Source organism: Odontesthes bonariensis, chromosome 5, assembly GCF_027942865.1.
Source record: "Odontesthes bonariensis isolate fOdoBon6 chromosome 5, fOdoBon6.hap1, whole genome shotgun sequence".
NCBI lineage: Eukaryota > Metazoa > Chordata > Actinopteri > Atheriniformes > Atherinopsidae > Odontesthes > Odontesthes bonariensis.
In genome coordinates, this window is record NC_134510.1 from 11,082,671 (window position 1) to 11,095,530 (window position 12,860).

The 12,860-nt window shown below is 41.4% G+C and overlaps 1 long non-coding RNA gene across 2 annotated transcripts; it reads right to left on the bottom strand.

The window, feature by feature from the left end:
• Positions 1–11,246: 11,246 nt before the first annotated feature.
• Positions 11,247–12,562, bottom strand: LOC142380665 (uncharacterized). 2 transcript variants are annotated; one of them, XR_012769857.1, is made up of 4 exons: positions 12,517–12,562; positions 11,929–12,094; positions 11,707–11,767; positions 11,247–11,495 (listed from the first exon to the last, which is right to left on the bottom strand). It is a non-coding gene; the product is annotated as an uncharacterized LOC142380665 (long non-coding RNA). The 2 variants fall into 2 exon arrangements; XR_012769856.1 differs by lacking the exon at positions 11,247–11,495 and having other exon boundaries at positions 11,590–11,767.
• Positions 12,563–12,860: the final 298 nt, after the last annotated feature.

Sequence of the window (12,860 nt, forward strand, 5' to 3'; positions counted from 1 at the left end):
TAGTACATCAAAGTGCCTAAGCCCCTCCTCCAAAGAGTTGCTATGGAAACAAGTTTCTACACAAAAGTGCTCTGGAGAATTCAGTTCAATTCAATGATAATTTTTTAATCCCCAAAGGGAAATGATATTGCTGCAGTATGAATTAATTACACTTAAAGAGATGCTATATAAAAATCAATAACAGCATTAAACATGGCAAACATGTTAAAAATGGAAGTGTAGGAGGGAGGAAGGAATGGTAGATATCTTCAGAGATGGCCATCAGTGGGATGGGCTGTTGTTTTTGAAGCTGATGAGTGCACATGCAGCACATTGGAAGGTGACACTGGTGAACTCTCTCAGTTGACCACATGGACAGGAACTCACAGCCAAAAGTTTAACATCTGGGGTAAAGAGACAGGTATCATTGGAAAACTCAGTAAGCTGCTCCAAAAAAAAAAAGGCTCAGTAGAAAATCCCAAGAAGATGCAAAAAAAAAAGACAGTATGTCCAGAACTACTGCATCAGGCTGCCTGCCTCTAAAGGCTCTAGCATGGTTGCCGCGTCTGCTCGCGCGAGCGGTGTTGATGACGTCACGAGTTCGTGCCCGCCATAGGACCCTATATAGTGGCGCAAGTCGTTGCGCGCCAGTAGTTGCAATTTTCTCCGTCACAGAGGTGGCGCTGCTACGTGAAGGTTACCTCTACTCTACAACCATGAAAGTGGAGAAGAAAACAATGCCGCTGTCAAGAGCAGGAATACTGTAATTAATGATACTGCTGCAGTATTCGGATAATTTTAATTTTTTAATTCAGTTAAAAGAGGTGAAGGTCTGAAGCCCCCGGCATCAACAGAGTCTCTGCCCTCTTCTTTGCCTTCACGTATCTGTCCCGTAGCTTCTTCCACACATTCTTACAGAACTCTCCCTCTTTCCCCAAAGTTCTGCCAATCTCTGTGCACGAGTTTCGGGAGTTTACGTGCTCCCTGTGCTGTTTCACTGCAGTTTCGTACAGCTGCCTGTACAAACGCACCTCCTCACTGAGCCTGGTCTCACATCGGTCCATCCGGTTCGTTGTGCTCGGCGCCGCCAAGTTACAAAAATTGACTGGTACACGACAACGCGCTGCGCCGTCTTTTCAAGGGAAGCGCCATGCCTGAAACGTCATTTTGACGTCACGGTCCGCCACCGCCGTGACAGACGCGGCAACCATGGTACCGCCTTAAGGCAGCGGCATTCTGGAACCTCTAGAATGGAGTTGTGTGGGGACATTTAACTTCTTATAAAAGGAACTGGCTATCAAAATTTGGATAGAACATTTTTGTTTCAGTCAACAAATCTAAAGTTTGTATTTTTTTTATTCCTCCCAGTGAATTTTCATATCATTTCTTGCTAGATTTAACAGCTTCAGGGATCCTTTTATGCTGGCTGCATGATGCTGAAGGTTTGTACTGCCACTTCACGGCAAGAAGGTTGGTGGTTCAAATCTGAGCTGGAGCCTTTCCATGTGGAGTTTGCGTGTTCCCCCTGCGCATGTGTGGCTGCTCCCTGGACACTCCAGCGTCTTCCTACAGTCCAAACACTTGCATGTGAGCTTAATTGGTGATTCTAAATTGACCCTATGAGTGAGTGTGTGTGCATGGTTGTCTCATTTATTTCTGTGTTGGTCCTGGGATAGACTGGCTACCTGTCCAGGGTGTCACCTGCATCACGCTCAATGGCAGCTGGGATTGACGCCATGGAAGCTGCACTCTTTCATTTCAATATCAGAGATATGAAAAAAGTGAAAATGGTTATTATAAAGGTAATGTCCACAAAAATGTACCAGTTTTCCAGAATAAAGTAGTTTGTAAAGTGGTGGAAAATGAAAAATAATGGATTTGTTATTTATTTGTTTATTCAATGATATTTGTTCTGTTATAATATCTATATGTTTATCCTAACTTTATTCATTATTTGCATCATGTTATTCATAGCCAGGCCAATTCATTTCACTGGCACAGGCATTTATTTAGTTACTTATCAATCTTTTTTTTGTTTGTTTGTTTTTTAACTAGAATGTATTCTCTAGAATAAATGTAACGTTCTCCAAAAAAAGAGCTCTAAAGTGACTGTGCTGAGAGAAACCAACGTGGCTTACAGTTATGTGGCTTCTTTAAAATACTGTCATTTTAGACATTTTTCTGAAATACAAGGACTTAGACTTTGTCAAAGGGCAAAAAGTTAGATCAGCGAGGTGATAGACAGTAAGTAATAGAGAGCCATAGTGGACTGCTGTGAATGTATCGCTTCAGCTTCAGAATACTTTTTTAAAAACTTCATTCGTACGAGATCACCTTCACTGTCATACTGCTCAGATTGTATTACGTTTAATTAGGAAGTATGTTTTATACATTTAAGTAAAAGTAACAACACAATTAGGGATGCACCGATACCACTTTTTTTCAAACCGATACGATACCGATACTTGGATCTGAGTATTTGCCGATACCGAGTACCGATGCCGATACTTCTACCACAAAAAAATGTAATGAATTGGAAGACAGGTTTTGGTCTCACTAGCCCAGTGGTTCCCAAACTTTTTGTGCCCAAGGCACACCAAAGGACAAGTAAAAATCTCAAGGCACACCTATTGTGCCAAATAGCCCTTATAACATGTGTTATCATTCATATCATGTAAAATATCTGTAAATGTGCATAATTATTTACTAATGCCAAATACAATGTGACAAGACAACTATTACTCATGAAATATTTATTAACAAAATATTTCAAAAATTAATTTGAAACTTTATCAAATGAGGCTTCATCAAAGCAGCAACACTCATTTAAACCAGATGGTCACAAAATTAAAAATGAGGCAAAGGAAACTCAGCACGCAGAAATTTAGCACAGAGAACTGTCAATGCAAGGAAGCCACTTTGTCCATGGTCCTGAACTACAAATTATCATTGCAACATTTCAGCAATCAGCATTGAAACATGTGCTATTGTAAATATTTTGCCTACTTACAAATTAGTGAAGATACATGTGCCTGTCGGGGCGCGCAGGTTTCTTTAATCCTCGGTGACACTGAACAGAGAGCCGTGCCCTCCTGTTGTTCTTCATGTTTAACCAGAGCAGAGACCGCCAACTCACACAGGCAGGTAGCGGGGAAAAGAAGAAGTTGCTCAATCGCGTGGTGGGAGATGCTTAGGTAGTCCGATACAGAAGAATGAGCTAACTAGCAGTTCAGTTAGCATTAGCTAACTAGCAGTTCAGTTAGCATTAGCTAACTTCTCCCGACAGGACGCACTCGGGCTGAGGATTGCTGACAGCCCCGGTCCAACTGAAGCCATAAGACGGGTAACTTTCATGATACTGTCTGCTGACAGTTTTTTTTTTCTTTTCTTTTTGGTGGTGGGTTGTCGGCAGCCTCTGTACTGGTGGTTGGTGGTTTTAATGTTGTCCTTCAGTAGGGTTGCCACCTTTCAGAAATGAAAATAAGGGACGCCCACCATGGCTCGTCTGGGCTATGACCACCACCGCCGACTCCTTTGGCCACTGCTTGCAGCAGTAATATGTTATTTTGTGCCAGTGTCTTTAGTACAGTGGTGATAAAAAAAAAAGCAACTTGACTGATTTGACTTGAAATGCTTTATTACCAATACACACATTAAATCTTAAATTAAATCTGTGTGGAGTGTGGAACAATGAACTTTTAAATTATAAAATAAATAAATTGATAACTTAATGTAACTTTTTAAGTGCAAAACCATATGAACCTCTTGGACATTTTTACTTACAGGAGGGAAAAAAAACAGAACAAAAAAAACATTTGTTAACTTTTCTGCTCATTCACTTAGAAAAAAGGAAGTGCAAAATTTTACTTATTCCCTCAACCATCTTCATCAGAAGTGTTTACTTATTTTTCCAGGTGTACTTTTTGTTACTCCTTGCAGCACTGAGTAACTCTTTGTCTTTCAAAGCACTGTTGTAAAACTCTGAACAGGACTGGTCAAAGTTGAGAGTGATCAGAAGCTCACTTCTCATGAGCTCCATGGAGCACCTGTTCCTGCTGTCACTCCATTTGTTGGCCATTCTGGAAAATATCCTTTCTACATATCCAGTGGATGCTGGGATGCTCAGGATGTGGCTGATGATAGACAGCATGTTGGGCAGGTCATCTACTTGAAAAAGAGCCACCCACCTGGCAGCCACACCTTTGGACTTCCATTCATCTTCAGCATCTTCTTTGAGTCTCTTCAGAAGAGCTTTTGCTGTGGAGCATTCATCATAAAGTTCATCCATGTTGACTTTATGGATGAGGTTGAGCTTGGCGGTCACCCTCTCAATGGGCCTCATGCAAGAACATTTTCGTATTTTTATTCTAAATTTCTCTTACTTTTTTCGTAAGAAGGTCTCGTACGAACACGCCACGTCAGATTCAACAAGCGCTCTTAACTTCGGAAAAAGTGTGTAAACGACCTGCGTAAATGATGAATCACACCTGTGCGTATCTTAAGTTCACGTGCACGAGGATAGTAGATTTGCATACTCCACGCCCTAAATGATACCATATAAGGCTGTGCTTCCTCTCTCCTGTGCCAGGAAGTGTTGAGTGCTGAGAATACGGGCTCTGAGATTAAAGTTCTGCTTTCAGAGATCCAAAAAGGAAAATCTGTCATTTTTAGCAGTGTCAGCAGTGGACGGGATCTGCTAAAGTGAAGAAATGGGAAGCAATTACGAGTGCTGTTAATACCATGTCAGCGAAATAAAAAAATAAATGGTTTGATATGAAAATGGCTTAAAAAAAAACGTCTCGCCATGGGCAGGCGATCGATGACTGCAACTAAAGCCGTGCAATCAGTTGTTGCCTCATCATGATGGCACTTTGATGGGGTGGTCCATGAGGGGGGTCTTCTGGCACCACAGCTTCTTGTCTGCCTGGGCTGGTTCAGGTTGTAGGAGACCCTCGTTCATGGCAATATTGCGCAAATCTGGCATGCCTCCTCTGGGCTATTTTGCCCCCAGCTGTATCGAGACACACCCACCTGGCCTTCAGCAGTGCGCTCCACAACGGCACGGGTGTTTTGATGCGTATATGTCTCGTGCTCCAATTATGATTGGCAGTCCAGCCACGGCATGAAAGTCCCTCTTAATTTGCACTTGTTGGACAGCGGCGTATGGGAATTTGATGTACCATGGGTGATAAACTGATGAGAGCTTTGATGACCAAGGGGAGCGCACGACTCACAGAGGACTGGGACACCCCCGATCTGTCTCCAATCTCGCTCTGAAAGGTTCCCGTGGCCAAAAATCCAAGGGTGGTGAGGTCCTGGACGTGTGGTGGAATTGGGTTTGATCGGCGTGTTTCTCTCTGGAGTTGTGGCTCTAGCAATTAAGCTGCATATTTGCAGCAGCACAGTCCTTGGCAATCTGAATCGCGATCTCAGCCATTCGTCTGTCTCCACACGCTCTCTTCCAAGAGCCTGACGCGCTGAGGCATCCAAAAGTCGCAAGTCAGCCGCTGGTTACGCTTCCCGTTATATACAGATTCAAATTAACCTTCGATTAGTGCATATTTGAAGTCAAACAGAATAATGTCAGCATCATTGTTGGGTATAATGTATATATTTATTTATGTTTTCTTCAAAGTAATTAAATATACAATCCATTAGTCAAGCAAACGTGATTTGAATAACAGCGGACTATTTTACGAAACTCCTACGACAGCTCTGGATCACTCGTAAATTCTGTTCGTACCTGAAAGAAAACGTAAAATACGAAAAGATTGGTGAATGCGCAAATTCTCTTAAATCACTCGTACGGACGATTTAAGAACAAATCTGTGCGTACGAACGCTTCTTGCATGAGGCCCAATGTCACTAAAGGTCAAGGTGCCTTGGTGCAGAGAAAGAGGTTGCAGTGAGAACAGCCAGCTGTCTTCTGAGAAGTTGAACCATTTCTCAACATATGAGAGTGCTGTGTTGAGAAATGCAGTAAAATCTGCCCTTGCCATGTCTGCATCACATGGACGGAGACGCTGCAGCTTTAATTTAGTTAAGTAGCCATAGAACTGGTCATCTCGTCTCTGTGTGAGCTTTTGCTTGAAGTTATTCATAATGGAATATAACTCAACACAGGTGGTATCATCACTCTCCAGCTTCCTTACAACATCCTCAAATAGAGTGAGGATATTATTGCAGAAGAGAAGGTAAACCTCCACAATGTCTCCATCTTCCTCAGTTGAGTCCGACTCCTCACTGAGCTTTAACAAATCTCGAAGTTGTTTGGGACACTCCTCCCCCATGCTGATGAAGTATGATTTCAGTGCAGTCCAGGTTTCCATTAGCCGGGTGATGGCTGGATTAAGGGAGAGCCACCTGGTTGTGACATGTCGTAAAATTTCCTGGAACTCAACATCACAAAACCTACAAAACTCTTTTAGCAATTCTCTTCGTTTGGCTGATATGGAAAAGAAGCCATAGACCTTCAGCACAACATTTTCCACATCTACAGTGAGCTGGTTAAGAGCATGTTTCACTGTGTTGTGTACAATGTGGGCATGGCAGTTTCCTTGCAACAGATCTTTTTGTTTCTTTTTCAAGTTGGTGAAGACAGAGTTGTGAATTCCGTAATTCACATTTGTATTGTCTGCACTAAATGCTGTCACTTGATTAAATGATAAACCAAATTTTTCAAGTGACTGTTCTATAAGAGATGCAATCCCAGCAGCGGTTTCATCTGCATTTTCTTTGAAATCCAGCATTTTGTTGGTGATTCCACATTCTGGACTGAAGTATTGAACAGCAAGGGGAAACATCTTCCTGTTGCCTTTATTTGATGCATTTGTCTGAATTGAGAATGGGAGGGGTTTATCTGATGTTAGGGCCTTGAGAACATCACCCACTGCCTTTGGAGCAAGGACATCTGTAACCAATGCCTCTGCCTTTGTTCTCCCTATTGTCATTTTTTTTACAATTTGTGAATCAGATAGTATTTTTTGATTCAGTTTATGTGCACAGTCAGCACTGTTGTAGCTTAGGTTGTGTCTGACTGTGTGATACACCTGTGTCACCTCAGCTGCGGTAACCTAGAGGGGAGAAGTAGGATTGTTAATTAAATTAAACAAATTGTCAATCAAATTAAACAGTATTTGTCTTCTACCTGTCTTATGACCATAAAGGAGAGCAGGACTGTATTCCTCACACAAAATATTTTAAAGCTAATATTGAGAATGAGGAGTCACGTGACTCCGGTCGGCCGGTCGGCCATGTTGGCAGAAGAATCTATTGGTTGCCAGGGGCAACGCCATTAACTTAACGGATATCCTCCCGCATTTGTCATTTCGGCAGGGCAGAGACGAATACAAAAGAAAGAAAGAAAGCAAAGCAATGCAGAGAGATAAGGCGAAAGAAAAGGGACCTTACAGGGACAAGCTTATTACAAGCGCAAAGCAGCGGTATTTGGAGAAACTGTCCAGCATCCAAAATATTGATCCTTACGAGCTCCCTGCAGCAGAATGGCACAGAGACCTGGACCAGTTACCTCCGTGCACATATATGGACATAGTCAATTATCTTGTCTTTGGTGTAAGTTACTACACTATGCAGGAGTTTAAAAGTCACAAATCTTTGGAATCGTACGAGACTTTCTGCTGTGGCTGGGTGCAGGACTTGGCCATCTACAAGCCTCCAGGTGGCTCTGGTGATGATAACAGCGTTGTACTGGCAAAGGTAAGGTTCTTGTCATGCATTTTAGTGTGTTGTAATTACATTGCATTGAGACACTTCTTGACCAAAATGACAACGTAATTAACTGCGACTTGTTTTGTAAACACTAGATTAACGAGATGTTCAATGTACACAAACGTTTCCAATGTTTTGATGTATGCTAAAGCTTATGTTTAGATATTTAGTTGTCATTTGATTTTAGCCCAACGACACATACTGTAGCGGGTTATTGTGTTGGGGGCTGCAAAGTGAACAAACCAGTTCTGGGTTGGCTAGGGTACTTATGTGTGATTGCAAGGTGTACATGTCCTGGTTAGATTACAGCCATTATCAATGTGTCTAAAGTGTAGACTGTAACTTGAAATAAATGCTTTTTACTGTTTAGTTTATTTAACTTTATTTATTTTACAGGTCCTGCATTCACAGAGACTCTGAGCCTCCACTTACCAGTCCAGTGGTATCACTTCAGTTGTGTGGGGCTTGTGGACAGACCCTCCGCTGACACGCCATGGTTTTGCTCTTCTTGTGCTGAATAGTGTTTCTTTGTTCTTTTGCACTAGTAACAGTATTATTTTATTATTGCTTGTTGTCAATGTTTACATGCTGGAAATTTTTATACTTTTGCTACTGAATGCACACATGTTCTTTTGCACTGTTAACTTTTCCTAGAGGTATATTGCATTCTGCACCTTGCTCCCTTATTCTTTTTTCCTGTTCTGTTAATAAACATTGTTAAGCCATATCAAGTTGTTTCAAGCATTTATTTCAAACAAATTAAAAGGTAATGAACAATGAGGAATGAACTCAAACAACACTTTTGCACATGTTCGTTAAGGCACAGCAAAGAGTGACAATCTTATCTAAAGGCATTAGGTTTTCAACCTTACATTTGAGCAGCATGTGCACAGGTACAGTTGAATGTAAAAAGCTGAATTTGTCCAGTCAGCGTGGTTCTCCAACATCTCATATGATGGCTTACCTACAACAGAATAAATAGTTTATGAAAAAAACCTATGCAATCAATGGCAAACCCATCACAGAACACATGCAAAATAAAGATACAGACTGAGAGGGTAACGCTGCTCATGGTATGACAAAAGGGCTGAAGGGGTACACATTAACACATTAACACATTAGGGGGTAGTTAACATTAAATTTCGAAGAGGCAACAGTTTGCAAATTGAGCATTTTCGAAGAGGCAACAGTTAGCTAGCTAGGCAGCAACGTCAGGTGCACTTCAGGGTTTGCAACAACATAAAGTAACTTCGTAGCTTTGAGATAACATAAAGAGATTTTTAGATAACGTACCCGAGTGAAAATGCAGAGAACACACTCTCATCGACGGAGGGGTGCAATCGAAAGTAAGGTCCAGCCAGCCAGGCAATCCGGCGTCTCCTTGTCAGGTCAGACGCCTGCTCTCCCTGATGCTGCATCCATTTAGGAAACGTTTACGTTTCCCAAACGTATTATGTGAGGTACTGGAACAGTTCTTCACATAGCAGTGATTTCCAGGCATGTTCTTGCAAATCCGCACTGTTTAAACTTACTGATTTAAAAACACACGCATACAATGTAAACGAACGGAGAGAATGGCGTTTTCTCGCTAGCATTCTGCCAACATGGCGGATAGGGGCGGGGCTCTGTACTATGACGACAACTCCTCATTCTCATATTGAGAAAACTCAGAGAAAACTCTCTCTCTCTCTCTCTCTCTCTCTCTCTCTCTCTCTCTCTCTCTCTCTCTCTCTCTCTCTATCTCTATCTATATATTTTTTTATTTATTCATTTATATATAATATATAACTAATTTATTTATTTACTGTTCCATACCTTATCAGAGTCAGCAGATGATTGGGGAATGAAAAACTGTGACACTGAGGCTTGGGTCTGCATTCTTATCTGTCTGCTGTGTTGCTCTCCTGATGCATGTTGCCTGACATCAGACAGCCCACCGTGAGCCACAGAAAACACTCGCCGACACGATTTACAGTTGGCTTTGTACTCATCGCCACTGACTCTGTCCAGCCATAGATGAGCCTCTTCCCATTCACGCCTGTATTTTTGTAAGCGTTTTCGCTTAGGTTGTTGTCGAGCGTCGGGTGTAGTTGACATTTTAAAAAATTCGCGGGTTTTGTGCCGCGCTGGTGTGTGTCTCTAAGCAACTGTGAGAGATAGCACCTCGCGCAGGGTGCGCGACAGAGGAGCGCAGCCGGGGAGGCGGGGCTTTGTGTGGATGCGTGTGGGACAGACATGTATTGGATATTTGTGAAAATACGGAACAAATCGCGTCCCGTATTAGTTCAATACGGGACGCAACATTTTGTTGCAAAATAAGGGACGATTCCGTATTTCAAGGGACGGGTGGCAACCCTATCCTTCAGCCTTTGATGTGTCACGGTCTCATAATTCCCACCTGCGCAACTGCGTTAACAGCGAAATATGGGGTTCTCTGAGGATTTTTTCTTTTAAATAATTGTTTTAGGAATAGAGTTTTCCTCTGTATTATGAAATGAGTACATACAAAGTACTGATATGGTAAATTAAAAAAAATATATTTTTGTGTAGTTGTATATTGCACAGCAGGACTTGGACACCCTCTGATCGCGGTCTAAATAAATTGGTATCAGTTCATGGTATCGGTTAACTTTAACTAGTACGAGTATATTAACTTTCAATCAGGCTTCAGACGTCATCACAGCACTGAAACAGCTCTGGTAAAAGTGTTAAACGACATCAGGTTGAATACTGATTCTGGTAATGTTTCAGTCCTGGTTCTGTTGGACCTCAGCGCTGCGTTTGATACTGTAGATCACAGAATCCCAAGAGAGTCTGGCTGCAGACCTGCACTGTCAGGACCCTGTTGCAGACCGTCACCTGCACTGTGAGGACCGGAAGTGCACTGTGAGGACCGGAAGTTGATTCGAAGCCTTTCAAAATAAAAGCGTGTGTATCGGAAGCACGTATTTTTAAACGATTTTAAACGCTATATTTTTCAAGAGGTCCTCACAAATGAATTAATTAGTTAACAGTACGACATAAAATCTATCAATTCCCGGTCTATTGTTTTTATTTGTATTGTAAACTTTTCTTTGGTCACTGCACACATTTTCTCTTAGGCTCATATTCATAAGCCAACATCTCACAAGATGCCATAGGCCTATACTGTACATTTTATTGTGTACTATAGAGTAAGTCACTGCTATTTCATTATCATTTCATTTTGACTTTATCGCACTGCTCTTTATATATATATTTGTTTCAATTAGTTTTTCTGTTGTATTATTCTGTATTTTTATCCTTAACCACCATAAATTTCATGTTTGGTTCTATGTCTATGCCAATTATGTTTTTGTGCTGCTGGAACACCTTAGTACCACTAAATAGTACCCTAACTCTTGATATCTACAGTATAATCTTAGTCAAATTATTAAGGGATCAATGAGAAAACATAAAAAGCACACCAAGTCACAACATGATCAAATGTTCTGTAGTGTTTATTCAGTCAAACATTCACAATATGACAAAAAATCTTTGTTTTTGTCGACTACCTGTTCACAAAATATCAACATGTCGTTAATATTGTGAAATATCATTTTGAAAGGCTCCAGGATCGCTTCTCTTTCATCCTCGTCCAGTTCTTCGTTCCACAACCTCCCATATTGTATAGCAGCCTCTGCCTGTTCCTCTTCCCCCATGCCCAGAACGTCAGGCAGGTCCACTCTGGCAGACAACAGTGGTTTGTTGGCCTCAGCCCACTCTGCTGCATGTCTGCAATTTTTAAGAATGCGATCTTCAACCGAGTCCTATGGAAAAGACAGAAAGAAAGATGTCTGTACTATAGCTGCCACACCAACAGTATCTGACCAATAGATACTGTGCAAAAGCTTACGCCTTCCACTGGTGTGTCCACATCAGCAAGTCTGGCTCTCTTGGAGACCTCTGCCTGCTGCTCTTCTTCCTGAGTACTCAACTATTAATATGAATACATGCATTATACATACTTTATACTCTTACCTGAATTTGTAGTCCAGTTTTCTCTGTCCAGTTGCCAGGATTTAGTGACTGGGATAGGTTTCTAAAAGACAGAAAGTGAGGTGTCAGATGTTCTTCACTGCAACCTACATTCCCTTCATTTTCCTTTTACCCTTTTACAAACCAAACCACAACCTGCCAGAAGTTAGTAGCGTTGGCTAATACTTATGAGTACAAACAAACAGACAAATACATTATGCTTACCTTTAAATAAAATGCCACCTTTTGTATGTGCCTCTAAGTGGCTCTGCAGCTTGGACAATTTTGCTGGTTTAAATCGTAGGCACAGAGGGCAGTGAAACAGTTTGCAACATGACGTGCAGCGTTCGATTTTGGGCGTAGTGCCGGCGGTTGTTATTGAAATATGCATCTGTAAGAGACAAATAATGTCGTAATAAGTAAAACTAAATTATATTATTATATTTATATATATATATATATATACATATATATATAAGTGAGCACTATCGATACGATAACAACGCTAAAGACTAGCCAAAAGTAAAAAAACCTGATTCTTTAAAATTAATATAACTTTACAGTATATAGTTATTGAAATATGCATCTGTAAGAGACAAATAATGTCGTAATAAGTCAAACAAAATTATACAAGTGAGCACTATCGATACGATAACAACGCTGAAGACTAGCCAAAAGTTTAAAAAAAACCCTGATTCTTTAAAATTAACATAACTTTAGAGTATATAGTGTGCAACGTAACGTTCCAGTGAATAAAGACTGTTTCTGTTTCTTCGTATGAAAGAAAGTTGTTTTCACTCGACTTTTACTCACCTCGTCGTCTCCACAGTTCAAATGGGGAACGAAAAATACGTGCTCCTCGCTTGTCGGTTCGGGTCCTCACAGTGCAGGTGACGTCACAGTGCATGTCTGCAACTAAGGGTCCTGACAGTGCAGGTCATGGGTCCTGACAGTGCAGGTCTGCAGCCAGACGCCTCTCCAGAATCCTGTTGCACAGGCTGGAAAACTGGGTTGGACTTTCTGGAGCGGTCCTTAACTGGTTCAGGTCCTACTTAGAAGGCTGGAGTTATTTTGTTACAATTGGCAGCTATGAATCTGAGCAAGTGGCCATGACTTGTGGAGTCCCCCAGGGGTCAATTCTTGGACCTCTTCTGTTT